At 41.0% G+C, this 25,685-nt stretch overlaps 1 long non-coding RNA gene across 1 annotated transcript in view; it reads right to left on the bottom strand.

The window, feature by feature from the left end:
• The window catches only part of LOC120373828, a 32,564-nt gene that overhangs the window by 3,148 nt on the left and 3,731 nt on the right, over positions 1–25,685 (bottom strand). Inside the window, exon 2 of the long non-coding RNA XR_005585745.1 lies at positions 3,621–3,797. This is a non-coding gene — a long non-coding RNA (uncharacterized LOC120373828). The remainder of the gene's footprint in view (positions 1–3,620; positions 3,798–25,685) is intronic.

The raw sequence follows: 25,685 nt of genomic DNA, 5'->3' as shown, positions 1-25,685 counted from the left end.
GAAAGTGGATGTAGAGTTACTATTTATGAAATAAGACTGATGCTTAGGGTGTTTTTTTCTGTGTAGTCCTGTAAAAAGTGATAAAATCCCCTTTCTAGCAAGGCCAGAATTTTGTTGGATGTCTTTGTGAAAAATCATTTGCCAACAATGGTTTAGAAGTTTCAGTTTTTTAAATGTGAACTCCGGCTTCTTGCAAAGCCATTCCAGAACAGACCCCCTGATAAGTTAACTTTTCTGATTCCAAAGATTTGCTTTTACTGGCCCTTGTAATAACTAGAAAGCCTGTTACATGCAATCCCTTTCCAGTTTCTCTACTGCTGCGGATGATTTACTTCTTGGTACTAAAAGTCCACAGTTTTGTAGAATTTTAAGTTAATTTTTCCCCCAGCTCATTTTGCACCTATCTGCATCCATAAACTTTTGTTTCATGTGAAATTTCACCTCGTACAACATCTTTGCATTTCTTTTTTCCTCTCTATTTTTATTCTCAAATTTATCTTGTTTTAGATCCTTTTTTATCCTCCCGTTTGTGGGTTATACACTTTTGCTTTTATTTTCACCCTCCTTTTTCACATGGCTTAAACTGTGTTTTACATTGGTTTGAAAATATTGTTGGGGTGGTGACTTTATAATGATTTGGGAAGTTGTTTCTGTGTGCATGCTTTTGTATTCCTTGAAGTCATACTGGCCTCCAATACATTTTGCTTTAAAAAACTCCCCACATTTTTATGCTTGGAAAATGGACCATTTTCCACACACAGTGGATATTTTTACGAAAGTAGTTTGATTTCCACTGGTAATGTTTGCATACTTCCCCCCCAGAATTATCCATTTTCCCTTATAGCAAAATATTCAAAACTGACTCTCTACTAGCATAGCATTTCTTTATAAATATTTTGCACCATCCTTGCTAATGATGCTGTTCATTTGACTGGGATTTGCCACTTCCACAAAAGAGTACACCCCACCAGGATTATTTCCCACCTGTGTGTTTTTGTTCTCGCATTTGATCTGACCTTCACTATCCCCAGTTTTGCAGAGAGAGCCAACTTGATCCTAGAAATTCTACAAGGAGGCCCTGGCAGTTTCTATGAATTTGGTCAGAGTTTTCTTTATCAGTCCTAGGGCAGATTTTAAAAATGTCTTCTTTCCAAGTGGAACTCAAGACCAAGAGAGAATATTTTCCCTTCTCCAGCTGTGTTAACTCAGGAGCCTGCTCAGTGAGAACATTAAAAAAACACTAACACCTGATTTGATTAGATCAAGTTTTTTCCCCTAGAATTGTTAATAAAATCACACTTCTTTAAAAAAAAGAGGATGGAATGTAAATGCTGCACTAATTTAATTACACTTTGGCACTGGGAGACACTAATGTAAATATTCTGGTGAGTAGGCCTAAGACACTTGAAGTAATTACTTAAAGGCTTCCTTTCAAAGAATCTCCCCCTTTTTATTAAATGCCTTTTAACATTAGCACTTTCTTCCTGTCAAATTAAATGAAATTTCATTACTCTCCCTGACTTAATGGCATGAGGCTGCATGCCGCCAGCATAAGTTAACCCTCTCTGGACAGAAGATCGAGTTTGCGCACTCCGATTGCCTCCATGCATCACCAAACTGGCTGGGACATTAGGAGAGAAAGAAACCTCACCTTGAACCTATTGTGATGCTAGCACGCAGTCATGGATAAGCTCTGTCTTTTGCCCCAAGATGGGAAGTTTTATTAAAGGTGGATTTCAAATCAGTCATCAGCTACAGGCTGCTCAGACCCAAGACACAAAGTTTGGAGCTGAAATTGCATCTAAATTTCTTCCCAGAGTTTTGGGATGTTCAGGTTAAGGGTTCTGACTAGAACCCACAATCAAGATGGGCTGACCAGTAACATTCAGATCCATATATGGACTAGACCAAAATTCAACAGGGGCTTAGTATCAGCTTCAAATTTGGGATCCTCTCTGGTTCCTTTTAATCAGAGAATGTAACAGACTAAGATTTCTAATGTATTACGTGCTGCAGCAAACATGAATCTACTACCTAAAAGAGGAAGGCAGAATGCCATGAGAGATTCGGGTGACAATTTTTAACAGGCTTGTTCAAATGCACCTTCAGTATTAGTAGTAATTCAGTGTACACACAGGAAGTGCAGAGATATTGTTCATCAATATTTGTGTAAGCAGTTCTAGCCTCTGAATGTGCAGATGGATTGCATGGCAGCACACCTCCAATATTTCCATTGTTTGATTGGTTTTTAATTTAATATCTTTTTAAATTCATAATAAATTAGAACTGAACTACAAACAGTCCAGGTAATGCCTCAGCTTTTATAAATGGTCTCTAACAACTACAGAGTCCCTCCACGCTAGCTCCTTTAATTGGACAAAAGAGCTCTTGTGTCATGACAAATTTCATGCCTTGCTGTTTACAAGATATATGCATGGCACAGGGATTAATCTAGCAATTGAGAAATAACTTTTGGGTCAGATTCTTCCAGCCTCCTGGGGAAAGGTAAAAGCAGCAAAGAGTCCCGTGGCACCTTATAGACTAACAGACGTACTGGAGCATGAGCTTTCATGGGTGAAATACCCACTTTGGATTTCACTTCAGTGAAATGCCCATTTAGTGGGTATTTCACCCGCGAAAGCTCATGCTCCAATATGTCTGTTAGTCTATAAGGTGCCACAGGACTCTTTGCTGCTTTTACAGATCCAGACTAACACGGCTACCCTTCTGATACTGGGGAAAGGTAATACCCAGCATGGGGAAGGGTGACCCTTTACGTTTAATGACTTCCGAACTAGAACCTTCATTTTTTTTGGAGTTATTTTCTTAAAGTGTAAAGGTATTGCCCCAAAAATGGAGAGGGCAGGATCTCCAGCACTGAACTCCTCAATACCCTGAAAAGATACAGCATAGGAAGCTACAAGTTACTTGCTTCTACAGCAGGTGGTCTCATCAATGGGCTTCAACCCTCTTTTAGAGAGACGTCTTCTGTGTCTGTGAAAATTGTCTCCTTAGTGGCCCCCATTATCTGGAGAATTCTCTCCCCATTTCTTTTTAAAACATTCCTTATTTTTTCCCCTCCTTTGCCTATAATTTTCTCTCTCCCTCTGCTTTTTTCACTTTATACAAGGAATAGTTTAACATAGTCATAACCATTAGACAATACCTTTATGCTGCTGCTTTCTGGAATTCATAACATCATAAATAAGCTAGTGAGGAAGTATTATTTATATTACCGTATCGTCTAGGAGCCCCATTCCTGGACCACGATCCCACAGTGCTAGGTGCTAAACAAGCAGAACAAAAAGACCATCTCTGCCCCCCAAGACTTTGGCCATTGATTTTAAACAAAGCAGGATGGCTGGAATCAATAGATATGCTACACCAATAAAGCTTTAGTGCCAAAACCTCAGCTGGTCTACATTGGCATAATCTGAGTTAAGTCAATAGATTTACACTGATTTACACCAGCTGAGGATTTGGTCCTAGATATAGAGAAATAAGAAAACAGTTCCACTTCTGTGTTGATTCAGTACTAGACCTCTGCTAAGGTTGCCAACAATGGAGGCAATTTATATTAGCTGTAATAAAGACTTTTCAGCTCTTTGATGCAAAATTACCTCTGGGTCTGTCTCTTCTGAGCATGCCTCACACACAACCTGGGTGTTGCCCGTGCCAAGTTCCATCTGATCACTGATGTCCTTTTTCAGTACTCAGGGTATTTGGTGCTAAAAACAAGGGCCTTGCAAGCTAATGTTCACATGGAACATTTTTTTTGGCAGGGTCCATAGGTCAGCCTATAAAGAAAGAAAATATCTGTTTTCTTCTTCAGAGTTATCTGATTTTGAAAAGAGCTCTCCCCTCTTGTGAGGTCCAGGTAAAAGTTCACCCATTCCCTGGCTGATTGCTTCTGACAAACAAAAATTAAGACCTGAAAATAAGTATTTTATCTGAAAAAATGCTAAACATCTCAAAACAAACATTCAACTGTGCCGCTGCCAAATTCCACAAGTAAGAGAGCTACAGGCAGAGACAGCCCATGTCTCACTGGGGAATGACGGGTAAAGTTTGGCCAGCTGCCCCTTTCAGGCCTTCTGGGACCTTCAATCCAATTGCAGTGTCTTAGCAGATGTGAATTTCAAGGTTACACCTGGGTGTTCAAGGGCAGGGCCAAGTGTAATCGGCACTTAGATCATAGATTAATCTTATTTGCCATCTATTAGGTTTGATTCCTGCTTCCCTCTCTCCCTCCCTAAAGCCAGGATTATTGTGATAGTTTAAGATAATGGATTCTAACGGAAGAAAGGTCATGCAGGCATTGAGATTTGGAACCTTAAGATAATATGATTAATCTAAAAGCTTCTTTCAAAAGGGGAGGGGACACACTTTCATATGTTTAATTGAGAAGAGGTGAAGAGAGAAAAAGATGGAATTAGCAGCATGAAAAATAAAAGTGAAGGATCCCACTTCTTGTCAACAACTGCAATAAAGTAGCATGAACAAACTCTTACATTCGTTTTCAGACCAATAACGGAAGTTTTCCTTTCATTCATGCTTGAAAATGATGATATTTTACAGGCGATTTTGACAAGAACCTCTATTTAGTTGGTACTTAATAGGTTAATTGTTTTTCTTAACTACATACATGGTTCACGTATCATATAATATCATATATATCAAGCACTTTAGGGATGCAAGTTACTATAAAAATAAGATAGTACTCTGTGCTTAGGTATTATGGTGATGGCTGCTATACGAAAACCCTCAAATATAGAAACAGATTAGAACAATATTGCATTAGTAGCTAAAACGTGCTCTGCGCTATATAGATATATAGAAAACGACTCTGTCCCAAATTGCTAACAGTACTGTATAATTACTAATAATAAACTTTAACTTTATTTGCACTTACCTGAGGGTATCAAAGCTAAAGATTTTTTAAATCACTTTGCCATTGATGCTGTCAATTTAATTATTTTTGGATTTCACTCAGCACTTGGACAGCTAGGCCAGAAAGATCAAGCCATTTCTTTACATACTCCTCACTTCGTTCCAATGCTGAAGGGAATTTTTAAATAATTAGAAAAAAAAAATGAAATCACGAAAACATTCCTGTTCGGAGTATGAGGTCCTAAACTCAGCATTGCCAACCCCCAGCATTTAAAATAATGACTTCAGCAATGAAAATCATGAGATTGGCTTAAAAAATAATAAATGTTGGGTTCTATTTATTTGGCTTCTGGCTTTTGAGCCTTTGGTGTCCTTGTTTCGTGTTTTCAGGCTTTTTTCTGCAATTGTGAGGACTGAACTTCCGTTTGAGATTTGTGCCATTGCAGGAGCCTTGGATATTGGTGCACCTCCATCCCTCCTATTCTCTGCCTGTGACACACAATAGTTTAGTTCTCCTGAGATCTGTAATGCCTTGCTCTAATCCAGGTTATTGGGATCAATACAGGGGTAACTGGGTGAGATTTAGGGGGCTGTGTTGTCAGGAGGTCAGACTTGATGGGTCCATTCTTGCCTTAAACTTTATGACTCATGAAATATGATGATTCCTGGACAAATCACAAGAGTTAGCAACAGTATAACTTACTCAACCCTTTAAATATCATGAAGAACTGGATAGTGTGTTTTTTTTTCTGCTGCTGACTCCTGCTGAATGGATTCAGAACTGCTCAACCAAATGTCAGAGGCCTGATACGTCTGAGGGTGATTTTCCTTTAACTCAAGTTGTAGCAATGCTGTGCTTTTGAAGCAGGCTGATCTGGGCCACTGACACTGTGAAGGTCTGAACAGGCATGCTGTGTAGCATATGTCCACACTGCTGCTGGGAACGTGCGTCCCAGCTTGGATGGACAGATGTGTGCTAGCTTGAGTAACTCTAGCACATTAAAAATAGTAGTGTAGCCTGGGCAGAGGCCTGGGCTAGCTGCCTGAATACAAAGTTCATGGGCCCCCTAGGTATATACTCGGGTGGCTAACCTGACCCACAACCAATTCTACCCCCGGCTACACTGCTATTTTTGTGTGTTGATTCAAGAGGCTCATTGACATGGGGAAATCAGTATATAGTATACAACTTTTTCACTTTTATCCTTCTTTTCATTACTAGTTGTGTTCTCTTTTCAAATCATACTTCCTCAGCTGCTCTAAGAGAGAGAGACCGAGAGAGAGCTGGAGAATTTGCTTTATCCCTGACCTTGCAGACTGACTAAGACCTAGTAGGCAAATTATTCCTAGAAACTCAAGAACCAAAGCAAGTGTTACTGCTGCTGTGTCTGAGGGGTAATGTAATTAGAACCTGAGCTATGACTGCTTAATAAAACCTGTAATAATAATATATGCCCATCATCATTCAGGGCTATTCTGAGAGTCCGAATGGTATTAAAGAGATATGAAATAATTAGTCCTGAATAGGAATTATGTGGCCCAGCGCAGAGTTCAAACACACGAGTCACTGCAGAAGGCTTTAAAAGTGACAGCCCACAACATCCTCCTTAAGTCTGGGGTGCTATATGGGTAGGAGTATATAATAAAGAAAGTTAGAAAGCCAGTATCCTTGGAATATTGATGTCTGGGCATCAACTGGGGGTTGGGTGCTGCAAAACGGACATGCACAAGTCAGACAGTTACTGTAGATATCTACCTACCAAATTTGCATGCCCATTTGTATGTGTGAAGGTGAGTTTCCACCTGCTTGAATTGCTCTGGAACACGTTTTAGGATAGTTTTTACCTTCAAGAAACCACAACAATGGGCACTTAATAAGCAATTGTGGGCACAAAACTTACAGATGCAATCTCAGAGTCTCTGACAATGTTATCCATTAAACTTCTTATTTCATTCAGCAGGTGTGTTGTACTTTTGAGTCACACTGATAACGTTGCAGGTAATGTAACCGATATGTCCCTTCCAGAGATTTCATCTTGAACAATGAACATGACTTTTTATCAGTTTCAGACAAATAACTCACTGGAATGTGGCTAGTTTAGAAAAAAAGAAAGAAGAAGAATTAAAGTATGTTTTGTTGTGTGTTTTGTTTTGGCTTGATGAAAGTAAAAAAAAGCCTGGCAAGAAATTCACAGAATGTCTGAAATTTAGCAATACCAAAAAACTTTGTCTCAAAATGAAGGGCCTGATCTTTTGAAACACTGTAGTGGTGCTGATTAAGCAAATCACTTAAGTACATAGGCTAAGTATGTCTACACTTACCATTTAAAGTGCCAAAAGTCCCTTTTTTACGCTAAAACTGCGGGAGTGCCTACACTTGTTAATGACTTTTTGCGGTGACACTCAGAAGTTTTGCCGCAAAAAGAAAACCACCTTCTTCACAGGAGGCATATAGCTCTTACTGCTATTCTTTTTGCGCTGTTGTGGAAGTGAAGACATGTTCTACCAGCGTAAACTCCTTTTGGCCTCTGAAGGATATCCCACAGTTCCAAAAGTGACCACTCTGGCCAGCATCTCCGCTGCTCTGACGCCAGGTAAATGGACGTCCGCCCCTCCCCCTGTAAGCCCCGAGAAGTTTGAAACTCCCCTTTCCCTTTGCTTGCAGATATGGCAGGGAAAGCAGCCAGACAGCGCAGGGCAGGGGGTTAAAAAATGCCATGAAAGAAACAAGGAAATAATGGGGCTGCTGAGACATGAAGCAGGGCAGCCCGGGGCACTGAGCAGGGACCCAGAATGACTTTCGCTCACCTCCGCCCCTTCCCACAAGACCTATCGAGAGAGTTGCACTGTGGGATAGCTGCCCTACTGCCCTGCTCTCATCACTCTCTGATGCCTGAGGAATTGAGTGAGTACACAAACCAGCACTTTTCTTTCACCTGTTCCCTATCACTGGTGAAACTTACAGCACAAAAAACTCTACAAGTGTAGACATATCCATAGCTTCAAGTATGTGAAAAGGCCCACTGATTTCAGTTGGGCTTATTCAGGTGCTTAAAGTTATGCATGTGCCTTCATGTTTTGTTTTATCAGTGCCTACAACTCATTGACTTCAATGGAAGCTCTGGTCACTCACACTTTTCGGAATCAGGCCTTTCACTTCCAAGAGGGAAGGTGTTCAAGCTGAGTGAAGACTTGGTTTCAATTTGTGGAGACTCGGGAGCACATTTTCCTTGCTTTCAAATCTGCATAGACTCACAAACCCTGGGGGCCTGGCTTTGAGCTTCACATTCAAATAAAACCAAAGGTTCAACAGAAAAACTCTGCACAAAACACTGAGTTTCAGGGTATGGTACTGAAACCCTAACTCCAGCCAGGTTTACTTGGAACATTTGTGACTCCTTGGTTGACCTGAGGCCGAGTTCCACATTGCAAAGTCACTTATGCATGGTATTGCTAAAAACATTTCACCCAGGTCTAGCAGGAGGGCGATTTCTAAATATAGATTGAAAATGGACACGATTGCAGGACCAAAGGTGCTGGAATAATGGATGGACTTTATTTCCCACTATGACAAGTGACGGAGAAAAGGTCCATTATTGGGAGCCGCTGTGCACCCTCAACTCAAGGAGAAGACTGTGGTTTGGGATATAGATTGTCAGACAAAGACTTGCAGAGGTGCTTTGGAAGTTGAGTGCTTCCAGCACCTCACAGGACAGAGCTCCAAATGATATATTTTGCCTAATGTACCTGCTCCGTTTACAAAACATTGCCATCCCGGAAGGACAATGCCCTTGACGCATTCAATCAGCTCAACGGACTATCAGAATATTCACTTCCTTCTCCCTTGCTCGGCCTCTGGGCTAGTGCACGTTTTTCACCTTCCTTGGAGCTAGTTGTCAGTGCTCTTGAGTCTCTCCAGAGAACAAGCCTCTGCCTAATATATGATGTGCTTATTCATCCCAGACGCAGGGCATATCATTCTCAAATGACTGACAAGCGTTCTCAAATGAAGAGAGCCCAAAGTGTGCTCTAATAGTGATGGGAAGCATTTCTAGTCAAACATAAAGCAAATTAATGTGAGCCCCCACTGCACCTTTCATCTGGAAATGTCATAAAGTAATAAGCAGAGTGACCCTGCCAATGTCTAGGGCTGGATTTCAATAGATTTACATCTTAAAGGGCGCCACACATTTTTAAATAGCAGGGCCAAATTCTGATCTCACTTACAACAATGTAAATCCAGAGGAACACCATTGATTTCAGGTGTAACGGAGATAAGAGTTTGTTCTTATATTAAGGGATCAATGCAGGGCTTAACTTGTAATGAAAGAGATGCCAGGGCTCAAGCAATTAGGTGCCGGGGCTTAAGCAGTTTTTTTTTTTTTAAACTTTCATAACTGACGTGGCAAGCCCAGAGGTGCCGGGGCTCAGCAAATGGCAAAATTCTCATTTAACTTCAGTGGGAGCAGAATCTGGCCTTAAATGTCTTGTTCTTCAGGTTAGTTTCAGTAACAATAACTTTAAAAAAACAAGCCCTTTGATCAGCAGTCATATTCAGAGACTATTTTGCACAGCTACCGGACACTTCGATTTTAACATCATATAATTGGCAGGCTGAAGGCCATATGCTAGTGGAGGAGACTTGATTTTTCCTTAAAAATAGTTTTCACGGCAGACACTATGGCTATGTCTACAGTTACATCTTTACAGTGGCACCACGGCAGTGCTGTTATTTCTCCCATTGGTGTCATTAATCCACCTCCCCAAGAGGCGGTACCTAGGTTGACAGAAGAATTCTTCCCTTGACCGAGTGCTCTCTACACCGGGGGTTAGGTCGATTTAACTATGTTGCTCAGAGACGTGGATTTTTCCCTTCCCTGGGTGACTGAGCTGGGTTGACATAACTTTTTAATGTAGAACTGCTCTAAGTCTTCCTACGTGTTTGTGAAGACCCTGCTACAATGGGGTGCCAATCCTGACTGGAGTCTGTGGTGATCATCGTTACGATAAATAATAAATAATTAATAAATGGATATTTTTTATATTAGTGAAAAAGAAGTCGAAGGCAAAAAAATTCCTGATACCCTAAGAAAATGGTTTCCCACTTGTCTGAGAGAAAACAAATCTTCCTTATTCTGAGATTCCCTAACCAGCTGTGGTTCACCACTCCAGGCCAATGGGGGCTGTGGGAAGGGCGGCCAGCACGTCCCTCAGCCCGTGGCGCTTCCTGCAGCTCCCATTGGCCTGGAGCAGCGAACTGCAGCCAGTGGGAGCCGCGATCGGCCAGACCTGCGGACGGGGCAGGTAAACAAACCGGCCCAGCCCACTAGGGGCTTTCCTCGAGCAAGCGGTGGCCCTAGTTTGAGAACCACTGACCTACACTAAATAGATGTCTGCTGCAGGAGACAATTTGTACCCAAGTCTTTCACGATTTCATAAAGGAAGAGGCTGGCAGGGGGTGATAAAAAGTTAATAAAATTCAACAATTTATAGTATGATTTAATTTTAAAGCTCTCTTGTTTCTCTGTGCTAAAACGAGGGCATCTAAATATCAAATCAACCACCTTTCCAGTTTCTTGAAACACAGAAATTGACAGGGAGGGAGGGAGAAAGAAAGAAAGAAAGAAAGAAAGAAAGAAGACATATGTGAAGAGCTGTAAGAAATATAATTTAATTTGTGTGCTTTTACTCAGTACAGGATCATATTTCACTTTAAGTCTTTTCAGGCTTTTAAAAGTGAAAAGAAATTGAAATGATGGCCTGTTCCCTGGGGCTTCCAAAGAAAGACAATTCCACAGCTTTCAGGTATGTGTGGTTGCAATGCAGTTTGCTTCTTTAAAATGTCCATCACTCGGTGCCCACCTCCCATGCAGTGAGAAGGCAGGGCATAATAAAAACCCAGCATTTTCCTGTGATTAGAGAAAGGGACTGGAAGGCAGAAGCTCCTGAACTTCAACCAGTGACCAGCTTTGTAGCCCTGGGGCTGTCACTCAGCACCTGATTTTCAGGATAACTCCACCTTAAATCAAGGGGACGTGCAGCTGCTGAGCACCTCTCAGAAGTTACGGTTTCCCCAAATGTAAAATGGGGAAAGTGCTACATCTCTAACTCACATCGGGCTTGTGAAGACAGATCAGTTAATGTTTATGTCGAGTTTTTGAAATGTAAAGTGCTATATAATTGCCAAGGATTATTATGTTCCATTCTTTGCAGCTGAACCTTTTGGGGGAAAGAAAAGAGAAATCTATTAAATAGTACTTGCATTTTATATCCCCTGCTCCCTTTTCTTTTCTTTTGATGCTTTTAGTAACTAAAGAAACTTTAAAGCTTTTATGGTCCTTTTCCTCTGCCAGTCTCTCTTACTGATGCACACTAGCAATACCTCACCCTAGCCTCACATGTGCATATTTAGGGTGATAATGACATTGTAAAGAATCACAGATGATACTGGAGGCACAGAATATCTATTAGTTCATCTGGTTCAGACCTCTCCTTCCAGTGCAGGATTTGGTGTTACAGAATATTCTCCAGTCTTAAATGGCACCAGAGATGTATCCTGCTGCGGGCATCATGGGCCAGATCTCCGTCTCCTGCTGTAGCTGCTTTGTTCTTATATGTATTACCGTACAGCTTAGGAGCCCTGGTCTAGGACTAGGACTAGGACATCATGGTGCTAGATGCTGTAGAGACTCAGAAGAAAAGGATTATCCTTTGCACAGCTGCACAAAGTGGTCAGTAATCTAGCCTAACTGGTTACCTGTGGATTTCCCCAGTGTGGGGAGTGGAGTAAAGCCAGCTCTGCCACCCCCTGGTGTGGTTCAGGGAACAAGGTGTGACTGGAAGCTGCTGCGCTCTGGCAATCCTCCGAGTGCATATTGAGCACACTGGGGCAATAGCCAACCATCATGGCTAAAATTAGACCTGTGGCAGCTCCACACAACAGCAAACCACCAGAGAACTGGCTACGGGAGCAGATAGCCATAAATGGCTCATTTGATGCCTTTTCTGCCTCTCTCCCACATCCGCACCCTTGCCTACTGGTAATGTTTTGAATGCTACTTTCCAGTTCCTCAACTTTGTCAGTTTCTGCACCAGCTGTAATTCCAAGTTGCATTTGGTGCCACAACATTAGGTCACTTTATTTTTACAAATTGGAGGTGACCAAGCACATATAGGCTGGTAAGGAGAATGTGTGGCTCATCAGCCCAAAATCCACAGACTCCAGAGATTCTGATTCCTAAAGGGCAATTTTTTCCAGCAGTTGAAAGTCAGATTTTTTGGTTTTGTGAAGAAAGTTTAAGGTGAAATTAGCAAAAATGCAACGTTCTGCCCAGACCACTACTGTCAGCACAGTTCTAAACGCAAATATTTTTTGTTCTCGTATGCAAAATAAAACAAACAAAACTGGAGGGAACCTTGATCTGGGTCATACATGCATGCTTATCATAACATGTTTAAGTCATGCACACGTATCCTCATAAGACCTGATCCAAAGTCCATTGAAGTCAATGGAAAAAAACTCTTACTGACCATGGGCCATAACCACCTCTTCAGGTGAAAAGCTGGCTAAACACAACTGGAACAAATACACACACCCACACACCAGCATGCATCTATACAGTTTTAGATGCCTCAAAGGCAAACATTCTACATTTCTTAGGAGACACAGAAGACTGAAACAAAATCCAGGATATATGTATGCAAATAAAACACCAGAGTTAGGAACTAAATCCTTCTTTGCAACATGAATTCAGTAATAAGATTTAACAAATATATAAACTACCTTCAACAACATGCACCGGTTAATAGCTATACTGCTGCAGATGAGCTTTTAATAAAAGAATGACGCAGCTTTAAAGGGATCTCTCCCCTCTAATCAAAGATTGTTTGCAAATAAAAGCTCTATTACCTCTGATTTCTTGGCAGCCACTGGAGGAAAGGTCACTTAATAAAGTGCACTTATCCCTCATTGCAGGAAAACAATATGTCATCTCTATGTTCATTATTTACCAAATTGTCTTCATTTTTCCTTCACCTGCTGGGTTTTCGGCTATAAAGATAAATAATATTATAAAGCCAAGCTAGATGCTTTCAGAAAGGACCAGGATTTGTCACCAGCTAGGTTCACAGATTGAAAGGGAGAGAAAATGGGGGAATGGTGCTAAAGGATTCATTATCAGGAAACAGGCATCTAAAAAGTTTGCCCATACTTACGTTTTAAAATACTGCACTGGACTTACTGTTTCATATATACAATAATAGTGGATTTTTTTTAACAATTTAACAAGTTACACAGAGAAAGCCATAAATCCTGGGCGTAATACTAATAATAGCTCATAATACATGAATTTCAGCTATTTACTGTAGAAGTTCAAAGGTGAAAAGAACCATTTTGAAAATTAAGCCACTGGATTTTTTTTCTTTTCTGAGCTTGTTCTCACAAACGATTGAGCCAAAGCAAAAGCCCAGAACTGATTTTTTTTTCCCAAAAAAGTTTATGATCCAGAACTAAACTTTGAAATTTGGATCCACCTTTAGCTTCTTAGGAGACACAGAAGAATGAAACAAAATCCAGAATATATGTAGCTAGTACACAGAAGCCCCTTTACACTGTGCTGCTTCAAATCCTTCTTTAAGACCTACTTTTACTATAATCCCTACATGAAATCATCTGTAAGTAGACAGGGATCTGCCTGCATGTAATTTATTTCAGAATCAGAGCCTTAGTTGGTAAGCTGTTCTGGGCAGGGAATGGGTCTTTCTTGAGTTCATACATACATAGCATAATAGAGGCCCAATCCTAATCGGGGCTTATAGGCACTATGCACCATTTAAATTCAACTGATATGGTTAGGCCTTTCGTGGATTCTTTGAATTTTACCCTTTATTTCCAATCATTCGTGGCTGATTGTCAAAACCTCCGTTGAGAAACACTATATATCCATATACACAGTATGCAATGTAGATAGGAGCTTAGGGGTGCACAACGAATTTGGAATTAAGCCCTTAATGGGTAAGCATGCCAGCTTGAACAACTCCTTTGGCTGAAGTTTATTATATCCAGCCAGCAGACTGTCTGATTGCTAATAGGATTTCCAGTGTAATATCTACTTGTAAACAAAATACTGCACTTATCCACTGGGCATCTTGGTTCTCTGTGTGTGTGTGTGTGTGTGTGTGTGTGTGTGTGTGTGTGTGTGTGTGTGTGTGTGTGTGTGTGTGTGTGTGCGCGCGCGTTCCCCTTAGAATCTCTTCCCCATATTCATTAAACAACAGGAAACAACCTCTTCTTGATGCAGCCAAAAATACATTGTGACAATCTTTCTAAGCAGTCTGTGGGATGCAAAGCAAATCTTCTATCAAGCATAGCCCTGATATATAATTTGAGGAGGTATTTTTAAACTATGCAAAGATGTTTGTTCCTTATTCCCTGGTGCAATCTTCCCTTTCCTCTCCTCCCATACTTTCTTGTGTTATTTTATATTCAGGGTAGCGTATGCCCTTCTCCCTTACAACATCACACTGAACACGGTCATTCCCAAGTGTGTTCATTCCAGCGCTATACAACAGTCGTTGTTCTCACAAAGGCTCATCCTCATCACACATTTCTGACCATTGCAACATATGTACTGCATCTTGCGTCAAGTTGCAGCACGCAAAACTGCTTTAAGCTGCCATGGAAACAAGTGCTCATGCTTCATGGCATCATGGAGGTAAAAGGGATCCAGAACATTGGCTTTTCCCCATTGGCTTTTCCCCTCTCCCCACTGCCTCACTTAACAGGGGTGTGATCCTGTAGTATTCGTTCAGGAAAAACTCCTGGTTGATTTCTTTGAGATTTTTTGTGTAAATGAGGAATTCTAGTCCAGGCCCTGTGAACCGTATACTAATAATCTGCTAACATGTTTATTATTTTATTTATACCATTTTTTTTTAAAGAATGAGGAACATTCATCCAAAGCCGGGCACCAGATTTACCAAACAAAAAATTCACAGTAATAAAAAGAAATAATTTGAGGTGATTTTCTTTCATCATACTTGGTTCAGCCCTGATAGAGGACTCCATTCAGCCCTCATCTGCCACCTCCCAAATGTCCCAGAAATAAGAGAGAGCCTGTGGCATGACCACAAGGTTAACAAGCTGAGCTACGAGTGCCATAATCAAGGGGCTGTTGTGAAGAACACCCTGCTGGTAGTTTCCTCTTTTCTCAAGTGCTTCTGCTGAGCACAACTGTTGCAGTACGTCATGTGGAGACTGGCTGTCCCACAGATAACCTGTATGGAAACTGTTAAGAGCTTCAAAGGTCAAAATCCAACACCTTGAATTCAACCGAAAGCCCACATGCAGCCAGTGCAAATTGCAATTCACAGAGCACTGGTGTTACATGCTTTCAAAATAGAGGTCTATTTAATAAGCATTCCTGGACTAGTGTTAGTTTCTGAATGGACACAAGGGGCAGCCCCAGATAAGGAGCATGACAGAGGTCTGCTCTCAAGGTGACAAAGGCATGGATGGATACATGCAGGAAGGTCTCCAAATCTGAAAGAAAAGCCACCCTTGCCCTATCAAATGCAAGATGGAAAAATATGCTGACATGGCTGCTACCTGGGCATCCAGCAGGAGGTTCAATACCAGAGTATAGGCTAGAAGCCCATGGCTAGTTTTATAAATTAAAAATTAAATAAGTAAATAATAAGACTGGTAAATTGCAAACCTGATTCATAAGATGAATAGTGGCCGCACGCCATGGGTTAGTAAAGCTTATGTAACAACAGCCAACTCTTTTGATTGCTCCTCTAAACCTAGTATCATTCCCTGTTTTGTCTAGATTAAACTTCAGTCAGCTTGCTGTCATCCAAGTCTCAATCTCTTAAAGATACTAAATTGACTATATCACTGCACTAGTGCGATGGACTATAATGGAAACATACAACTGGATATTATTTACATGCATGTTTCCCTACCAACCCTCTAGTGTCCTCATATATATCCATCAAGCAAAAAAGTGAAACCTATGGAACCCAGTGTGAGAGAGCCTTAGAATTAGATGAACAATTGCCCATAATTACTCTATGAGAGCTCCTGTATTAAAAGGAAAGAAGCCACTTCATAACAGCTCCATCTACTCCTGCAAGGGGCCACAACCTTGGCAGTAACTCTCGTTAATAACAAAGGCAACTGGACAGATCAGCTTGAACATGTTCTCTTAGTTCATAGCCAGGAAGACACTGATGAACAATGCCACTAGTGAATTAACAGACCTGTACCCAGGTCTAAACCTAGATTGACTAGGGTGAAAGGAATATGAAGACTTCAAATATTGCCAGAGCTGATTGTCAGATACATTCTTGGTGGTCTTTCTGCTAAGCATGAGATTCAATACTAGTAAATATCTTACAAGGTCATCATAAAGAACTGAGCAGAGGCTCACCAGTACTTCCCTGAGAAGGTCTGGCAATGTCTGGACTTCTTTTGAGAGAGGCCATGCATAAGCTGGTCAGAGAATTTTGCTGAAAATAAAACTGATAAAAATATAAACAAAATTTTTCACTCAATTTCCACGTGTCCACCCTCTATTTTCCAACTAGTTCTAACAACAATGTTCCACATGAATAGAAGAAAAAGGCACGTTTAAGCTAATGCTTTTTCTTGCAAATGAGAAGCCAAATTCCATCCTCAGTGTGCATGAAATAATCTGTACTTTGTGTTTTACTTTATGAAACAGACAAACTGGGCTCAAAACAAAATTCAAACAACATATACAACATTTTAGTTTCTGAGATTCAAGTTCCATCCACAGTTAATACCTTTGCTATTTCTTACTTCCCTATTACATTATTTCAGGAATTCTTTTATATTTTCACATATGGCTTATTTGCCCTAAACATATCCAAACAGTTTTGCAGGCTGTCTGTGGCACTCAGGAAATTTATTTCAGCTGTAGCTTTGGAAAGAAGAAAAAAAGTTTTCCCACAAAGTGCTCCATTTGTGATGAGTTAAAATCCCTAAATCTGATTTTAAACATGACCAGATTTTACTTTCAGTATCATATAAAAGGATCTACTCTGTTGATTCATGAAGCTGAAAATGAACCAAACCTAACATTTAAATTCTGATTTTGTGCAGTTGAGATGTCTCTTTCATAGCTCATTGAGTAGTTTGCAGAGTAAGACTGCCGGGACAGAAAATCCTCATTCAGTGATTTTTATATGGATCTGACTATTTAGGGAGAGGAGGCAAAAGATGGAAGGCCAGATCCTCACTGGGTGTAAGTCAGCATATCTCCAGCCCTGAGTAACAGTTGCTTTTACATTCAAATCTTCTGAAAACCAATTTGCATTTTAAGATAGTCTAAAATGACTTAACCTGCCATAGTTTTCTGAACAGCAACGATGCCCTCAGGGCTGTTACAGCATATATTGTTGCTAATGGAACAGATCACCTCGCCCCCGCTGGGGAAAAACAAAGGTGAGGGAAGCTAGGTGGGGAGGATATCTTTGCATGGAACGCCTCATGGAATTTTACTCAAATCATAACTCTCAGGCAAAGGGGTTTTAGCATGTGATTCTCCTTCTTCCTGTCCAACAAAGAGAATGTTCACCCCTCACAACCTACGAATCTTATAAAGGATCAGATGGAGGCAAGGACTTATCCACATGGAAGGATGACCTTCTATTGAAGAACATATGTTATGTTCTTCATTGATTCCAGGGCATACTACCTCTCCCCACACACACAACTTGGTCTTCTCAGCTCTGTAACTCCAAAGGAGTTGTGCTGACCACAGACTTCATCACTCACAATTGCTCTTGGGATCCCAATTTAGTAGTTCCCAGTGCAGATGGGACTCCATGGAAAGGTTCAGCAGCTACATTGACTGCTTGGTGTGTTATTCATGGGTTTGGTGATGGGATGATGCGCTTGCATCCCAACCTTGCATTCCCTCAAACAGATCCCCAACTGTGCAAAGAACTCTCTGAAAGTTGTGTGTGGCCATAGTATTACAGAGGTCCTGATCCCCTCTCTCCATCACAGACAGGGGCAGATTCATATAGTGGGTTACAAACTAAATATAAGTCAACAATGTAATACTGTTGCATAAAAAAGCAAACATTCTGAAATGTGTTAGCAGGAGTAAGAAAGACATAAAAAGTAATTCTTCCACTCTACTCAGCATTGACAAGGCCTTAACTGGAGTATTGTGTCCAGTTCTGGGCATACTTCAGGAAAGATGTGGACAAATTGGAGAAAGTCCAGAGGAGAACAACAAAAATGATTAAAGGTCTAGAAAATGAGGAAAGATTGAAAAAAAAAAGGAGGGGGGAGGGAGGAGGGGTTGTTTAATCTGGAGAAGAGAAGACTGAGGGGGGACATGATAACAGTCTCAAGTATATAAAAGGTCGTTATAAAGAGGAGGGTGATAAATTGTTTTCCTTATCCACTGAGGACAGGACAAGAAGCAATGAGCTTAAATTGCAGCAAGGGAGATTTAGGTTAGACATTCCGAAAAACTTCCTAACTGTCAGGGTAGTTAAGCACTGAAACAAATTACTAGGGAGGTTGTGGAATTGCGGTCATTGGAGGCTTTCGAGAACAGGTTAGACAAACACCGGTCCAGGATAGTTTCATACTTAGTCCTGCAATAGCGCAAGAGACTGGACTAGCTGTCCCATCGAGGTCCCTTCCAATCCTACATTTTTATGATTCTATGACCAATAGATATTTTTCCCATGACAGATTTCATGTCATAAGATGAAATGCTTATTTAAGTAATCACTGCCTTTTAATCTCTATTACTGGCATAAATGAAACAGCCAGATTGAGGCAAGCAAATTTACACACTCTTAAACAAGAAGTTTCCTCAGGGACTTACCTTTTCCTCTGTTCTAATGTGACAGGCACATTTTCTTTCTTTTTCTTATATCTTTATCTTTATTGATTTTATAATAAACCCTACGTTATCAATGATCAGCATTTTTTCAGATACAATGATAATACTTTGCACTCATGGATTCTTTCATTCAAGTATCTCAAAGCACTTTGCGAGCCTCACTTAATTAATGCAGCTCAATGACAAGGCAGATCTTATTTTAAATAACTCTGCTTTTCCTCCAAGAGAGTTGCGTCTTGCAAACCCCCAAATCATTGGTCAGTGCAACACAAATAATCCAACCCAAACACAGTCAACTTCACCCTGTTTACAAACAGCAACATGGGACCTGTTAACAGGTCATCCAAGCTTCTTAGATTACTGCTCTTTTGATTCACATGAAATGTGCTTTGATTTTGTTGGCTGGAGGGAGAAGGATTCCTTGCTATAGGGACTTGACACCATCCCCACCCCAATACACTTCTCTCCATGTCAGTTATTGTAAAGTGACTGATTAAAAGATGCAACTTCATGTGGACAATCAATCTGTTCTTTCCTACAGTCAAGATTTCTAATGCAGGGAAAACCACCAGGGTTCTGCACATTATAAAACTTTTAGCAAAGGGCTAATGAAATGCAAAGCTTCCTATAAGACCAGCACTAGCCTTCCTATCAAATCATCTGAAATATTTATTTGCCCTCTTGAATAATTGATAGGGGCATCAGCTCTCCCGGTCAATTGATTTATTAAGGGACTGTTTGGAATTAAACAGCTTAAAGTTATTAGATTTAGCAGCGACCTTGCTTGTTAGCATATTCATTTACCTACGGGAGCTCCCATTAGATATTGTTAATACATGACGTTCCCAGTCACGGCCTGGATCGCCTCAAATTGCATTAACACTGGGCTGTTTAGCCACAGAATAACAGGTTTGATTGAGTGCTTGGGTTTGGTGTAATTAGATTTTCCTAGAAAAGGGGGGACTGTTTTAATGCTGTGTGCGTTAAACTAGATATGTCATCAGCATTACTGTAATTGGCAAACAGGAGCATTGGAGACCTGGCTGCGTGTGAATGTTTGTGTTTATGGCTTGTCTTCCCATTGTCATAGACGGCACATAATAGCCATGGTAACTTACATATGCATGACACTGATAAAAAGTAGCTGGCCTCTTTAATAAGCATCTCTTTTGAAATCAGTGGAATATTCTATACTGACTAATGGGATCAATTTATTGTTAGTTAAAACTGCCAATTATTTCTCTGGCTGAAAAGGTTATGAGACTGGTTAATCAATGATGAAAATGGTGTGTGTGTGTGTGCGTGCACGCGCACACATGCATATGTGTTTCTACTCTGTGGATTTCTGGTGGATATATAGAAAAGGACACGTGCTACAAGACTGCTGCTCTCAAACTCACCAGCTCTATTGAAGCTCATTATAGAACATTTGGGGCCTGATTCTCTGCGTTTTTTACTCTGGTTTCACACTGGTGTCACTCCACTGATTTCAGTTCCACCAGCATGAACTCACAGTGGTGAATCAGGTATTTCATTTTTAATTACATGCATCTTGCTATAATTAAAGGTGCATGCAGGTAATCAAATGCTTGCTACCCATGCCTAACTGGGTCAAATTCTGCCTTCAGATGCATGTGCATGAAATTCCCATTGGTTTCAGTGAGAGCCCAGTGACAAAACCCTAGGGCAACTGCACCTGCAATACTGTGCTCAGTGATGTATATCTTATTACCAGAGCAATACTGAGAAACTGGAGGAAGTTCAGATAAGAGCAATAAAAATGATCAAGGGGCTTGCAGGACTGACTTACAATTAAGGAAAGCTTCAAAGACTAGAGATGAGTAGGTGATATAATATCAGCATTTGAAAAGTGTAGATATTAAGGACAGAGAGGAAAAGTTAGGGAGGCACAGAGAGTATAACTTGGAATAATGAGATGAAATTATAATAGGGAGAATGTATGTTGAAAACAAGAAAAATCTTCTTGACCATAAAATATATGAGGCTATAGAATAGTCACCCAAAACCCAACACTTGAGAATTATGCTGAACAAAGCACTAGGAGAGTGTTTCCCAAGCTTGGGATGCCGCTTGCGTAGGGAAAGCCCCTGGCGGGCCGGGCCGGTTTGTTTACCTGCCGCGTCCGCAGGTCCGGTCGATCGCGGCTCCCACTGGCTGTGGTTCGCTGCTCCAGGCCAATGGGAGCTGCTCCCACTGGCTGTGGTTCGCTGCTCCAGGCCAATGGGAGCTGCTGGAAGCGGTAGCTTGGCCCGCGCTGCTTCCAGCAGCTCCCGTTGGCCTGGAGCAGTGAACCACGGCCAGTGGGAGCCGCGATCGGCTGGACCTGCAGACGCGGCAGGTAAACAAACCGGCCCGGCCCGCCAGGGGCTTTCCCTACGCAAGCGGCATCCCAAGTCTGGGAAACACTGCACTAGGAAATATATGATGGGGACAAGTCTATACTGGCAGGCAAATGAACTAGGAGAGCTAATGAATCTGAAGGGTTGTGATGTTATTTGCATCCGCTTTTTTCTGATGAATCTAAGTGAGGGATCTGACCTTTACAGGTTTGTCTGGCAGGTGGTCAGAACCGATGGAAGTCATGTTAAAATACATTAGTTTTCATATCTCTAAAATATTATTTTTCAATGTACTGTGGCTGGAAAGGAAGAGACTTCCAAGGGTGATCTGGGAAGCCAAAGTGGTAGTCAATGGAAAGCAACAAAAAAGTGCATGTAAACAAACAGATATTTCCAAACAGGGGATAGGAGCCTTGGTTAGTAGGACCTGATCCAAGGCGATTTACTTCAATGGGCTTTGGATCAGGCCCAGAGAGACCTACCTGAACAGGGGATAAAAATGATTGGCAAGTTACTGGGAGACAGAGCTGCCTGAATAGTTGAAACTGGTCTTAATTTTGTGACATTAATTTTATTTTAGCTCAAGTGTGCACTTATCAGGAACATGACCCTGCATGATCCATGCTAAAACTTCTGGTGAGTCGATGGGAGTGGTACATGGTAAGCACCACAGGGTTAGACACCAAAGTGTTTTCCCTCCGTGCTGGTAAAATGACAAGTGGAGCAGGATAATTTTCACTTGGGGGAGGGGTGGAAATCAGCCTAGGGAAAGGTGAGGAAATTAGAAAAAATAAACAAACAAAAACTGACCCAAAGTGTTGTCAATCCTCCAGGATTGGCCTGGTTTCTCCAGGAATGAAAGATTAATCTTTAATTAAAGATTATGCCCTGTGGTGAGACCTCCAGGAATATGTCCAATCAAAATTGGCAACCCTAGATCCTCAGACCTTTGCACAAACCTCAACCTAACCCTCTTCAGAAGTCTGGATATGTTAAAGGGGGTTGGGAGTTCAACACTCCTGTTTCAGTGTGGGAAACCCCAGCACAACAGCATCCTGCTAATGCATGAGGACTAGAAAGTGAAACTGATCATAAACAAAGTGAAATTGATCAGCCTAGCCTCACTGTCCCAGCCAAAAGGGCGGGGGGGAAGAAGAGAAAGAGAAAGGACTAGCATCAATGAATAGTTGATTGGATTTTTAACAGTCACGCAGTTTTTACTAACCCAAGGTGATAACAGTAAAACTGATATAATAGTTTTATCTTCAATATATTGATGATCTTGCGTGTGTCCTTTAAGAAGAGTTCAGGGACATTGTACCCTTCACAGAACACATTCAAGTCCTTTTATAGGCGCTGTGCACCCAAATAAGCTATCTTTACTCCCAGTAATACACAAGTGGACTGACTGAAATCAACGAGACCCTGTTTATAATAAGGTACTATTTAGTATGGGTGAGCGTGGAACAATTGGGCCCAGTGTGATTGATCTCATATGTTCTTTTTGTGTTAGGCATGACATTGAACTGGACACACACACACACACACACACAAAGATGAGAGGTTGAATAAAACAGACTATTGCTTGTATTCCAGGGCTGATGTTTTATTTAAAGGAGCAATTATAGCTGTGATTCTTTTTAAAAAAAAAATAAATGTTTAAAATCATCACGGTTATTTTGCAGAGCCCTGGTTCAGCTCATTTGCAAGGACTTGCCTCCTTAAGTAGCTGAGTTGTTTTCCCCTCCACCCCCCAGCAAAAGGCATTTTTAAAGGTAAGAAAGTGATGGTAACCAAAAGTGCTGCCCGAACCTTAATCACTGTTTACTGATTTAGTCCATTTTATTAGCAGGCAGTGCTTTTCCAGAGAGCCATTTTCCTGGCAGGGTGCAAAGACTGCTATCAAGGGCAAAAGTCTGTGTCTTGCTGCTACTTCCCTCTCCGTATCTGGCCTCATAACTGCCACTAGCAGGCTCGTGCAAGAAGGCAGTGGGGGTTGTAGTGTCAGAGTTCAGCCTCTGACACTGGTCCTCTAGAGGTAAGTGTGAAAGAGGGCTCGATTATAAAGCTGGAGGATGGCTACAAAGGACCCAACAGGGCATAAAAACAATATGCGTAGCACGCTGTGTCCCCTCTCCTGGGGCGACACCGGAATTGAAAATGATAGAGAATTTCACCCTTTGCATGGAGAGATTCAGGGTGATTTGTTTACAATTGTTTAAGTGTCCAAATCTAAACAATGGATTCATGGAGGAAAAAATAAAATAAAGACATAAGACCGGTTAGAAAAACATTCATGCTTTAGTACAGTTTTGCCTTTTCCCCACCCCTAACCCCCCATTTGTCACAGTCAACTACTGAAATCCTCTATTAATCGCTAAATCCAGATAATAGCGGAGGTGGGTTGGCTGACCTGTGAAATTAGGTCTGCATGTAAAAAGGAATTGAGCTGCATGAGCTTTGGAAATAACTCTGTCGGTATTTACATTAGCATTTGAACATCAAAGATCTCCCCTGGGCTCCTCTAGGTTCCTCTAATCCAAGCACCAATGAAATGGCTCAGCTTTGCCCCCCTTCCCTGTTTCCCCCCAAACATGCCATATTAGAGACCATATGAGATATACCAGCCAATCAAGAGGCAGGGGGCAGGGTTTTCATAGGTTGTTGGGTCCCACATTTCCATGAGGCTGGGGCACAAGGAAATTCACTAACACTAAGGGGGTGGGGTGGACAGGGTTTTATTTAACAGAGGATACAGTCTATCCTGGTGGGCAGGCTTGCTTACAAATAGTAATTACCAAATAAAAAAGAGGCCTCAAAGTCTGCCAGGCTCAGCAGCCTGTGTGGAATTGAATTAAACTCAAGGCCAAAAATGATTTTTGAAAACATCCCCGACTTTCATTGGGGCTCACAGAAGGTGATTGATTTGAAATATTTCACTAATAGTTGATGTTTCTACAGCCCCTTCCATCAGAGGATCTCAAAGAGTTTTACACAGATTAATGAATCAAGCCCTACAATGTTCCCTCTGCAGTATTATTATTATTCTCATTTTACAGATGGGGAAACTGAGGCCTTAAACAATCTACGGTTCAGAAAGGCTCCAGTGGAAGAGTTGGGATTAGAACTCAGCTCTCTTGCCTCCTTATCTTAAATTCCATTCTTCCTCCCTTGTAGTTGTCAAGTTTGTTCCATGAATGTTTGAATTGCACTTAAATGTACCTGGTTCCTCTCTGAGACAACAGCTGAGTTGTATAAGCCAAGAAACACAGGTTATACCAAAATGAAGACAGACAAGTCTTTGTTTTAATTTACTCACAGTATTTTCATAAATACGGACTATTCAGGTGGGTAAGGGATTGGATTACTCCCAGAACCTCTATATCCCTGTAACCATATATTGTTCCCTATCAGCTGTGATTCCCACACTCTAAACCCATCGTAAACTTGTTACAAATGAGTCACAGATACACAGGAGTATGATTGTGAGGAGAGAATGGGATGTTTTTGACATGAAGACAGCCAATTAGCAATGTAAAGAAAGCAATGTGACAACCTATGAAATAACCGTTATATTACACCTCTGCCCAAATAAAGGGATTAGTTTCTCAGCACTATTTCTAGCAAGAGTTAGAGGAATAAGTTGATAACCAAACAAAAATCCACTGAGTCATCTCAAGTGCTAAACCTAAATTGACCTCAAATGTCCCAGCTCATCAACATTTTTTTTTTAAAAACTCTGTTTGGCAGTGGGATGTATTTTCATTCTGAAGTATTTTCAGGTTAACAGCAAGCGTACAGCATTTGGTACAGTAGTTTTTTCTCTGCCATTCCAACCTTTAGTGAGGTGTGTTGGGGGAACAGAGAATCATTTACCACTATTTGCTAATAGTTTTGGTGAACTAGACAGCATCAAGTGTTCCTTTCTCGTGAGGCCCATTTGTAGAGACATTGGCTGCTTTGCTCGAGAAACCCGAGGCTAAGGTTGATCTAACGCATTGCTTTAAAAAAAGAAGAATAAAAAGACCATTTAAAATTATAACCTAATCTAGGGAAAGAATGGACAATACATAAATAAATAAGCCAGTTGTATTGTTTTCGATATAATTATTACCCCGGCATAATCAGTAGAGGCATCAACAGAAATCTCTCTCCTTTCTAAATCCCATTCCCCACCACCTTTTTTTTTTAAATGGATCTTTACAGAATTTTATCCTGGGGGGAGGGATGGAGGGGGGGGGGAAACAAGAGGATGAAGAGAGATCACCTTTAAAGCTTTTCCTTTCTTTTCTTGCCTTTTTTTTTTTTAAATAACAATAGAAATTTTTTTCCTAAAGTTGTATTAGGGATTCACTTAAGCAGAAATGAACTGTAATATGCAAATAGTTCTAATTGGACTGCTAATAGAGCGTGTCTCTGTTGTTTTTTTGTAGGGAGTTTTATGCCTATGTAATCAGTGCAGACAGCCGTTAAGTAAATGAAGAGGCAACTAACAATGTCAGAAAAGAGACCGGGCGGTTCCAGCTGACACTACCCTAATCTT

The sequence above is a fragment of the Mauremys reevesii genome, linkage group 10 (genome assembly GCF_016161935.1).
Source record: "Mauremys reevesii isolate NIE-2019 linkage group 10, ASM1616193v1, whole genome shotgun sequence".
Taxonomy (NCBI): Eukaryota; Metazoa; Chordata; order Testudines; family Geoemydidae; genus Mauremys; species Mauremys reevesii.
Note: the sequence above shows the minus strand (reverse complement) of the source record. Positions and strands in the feature narration are given on the sequence as shown.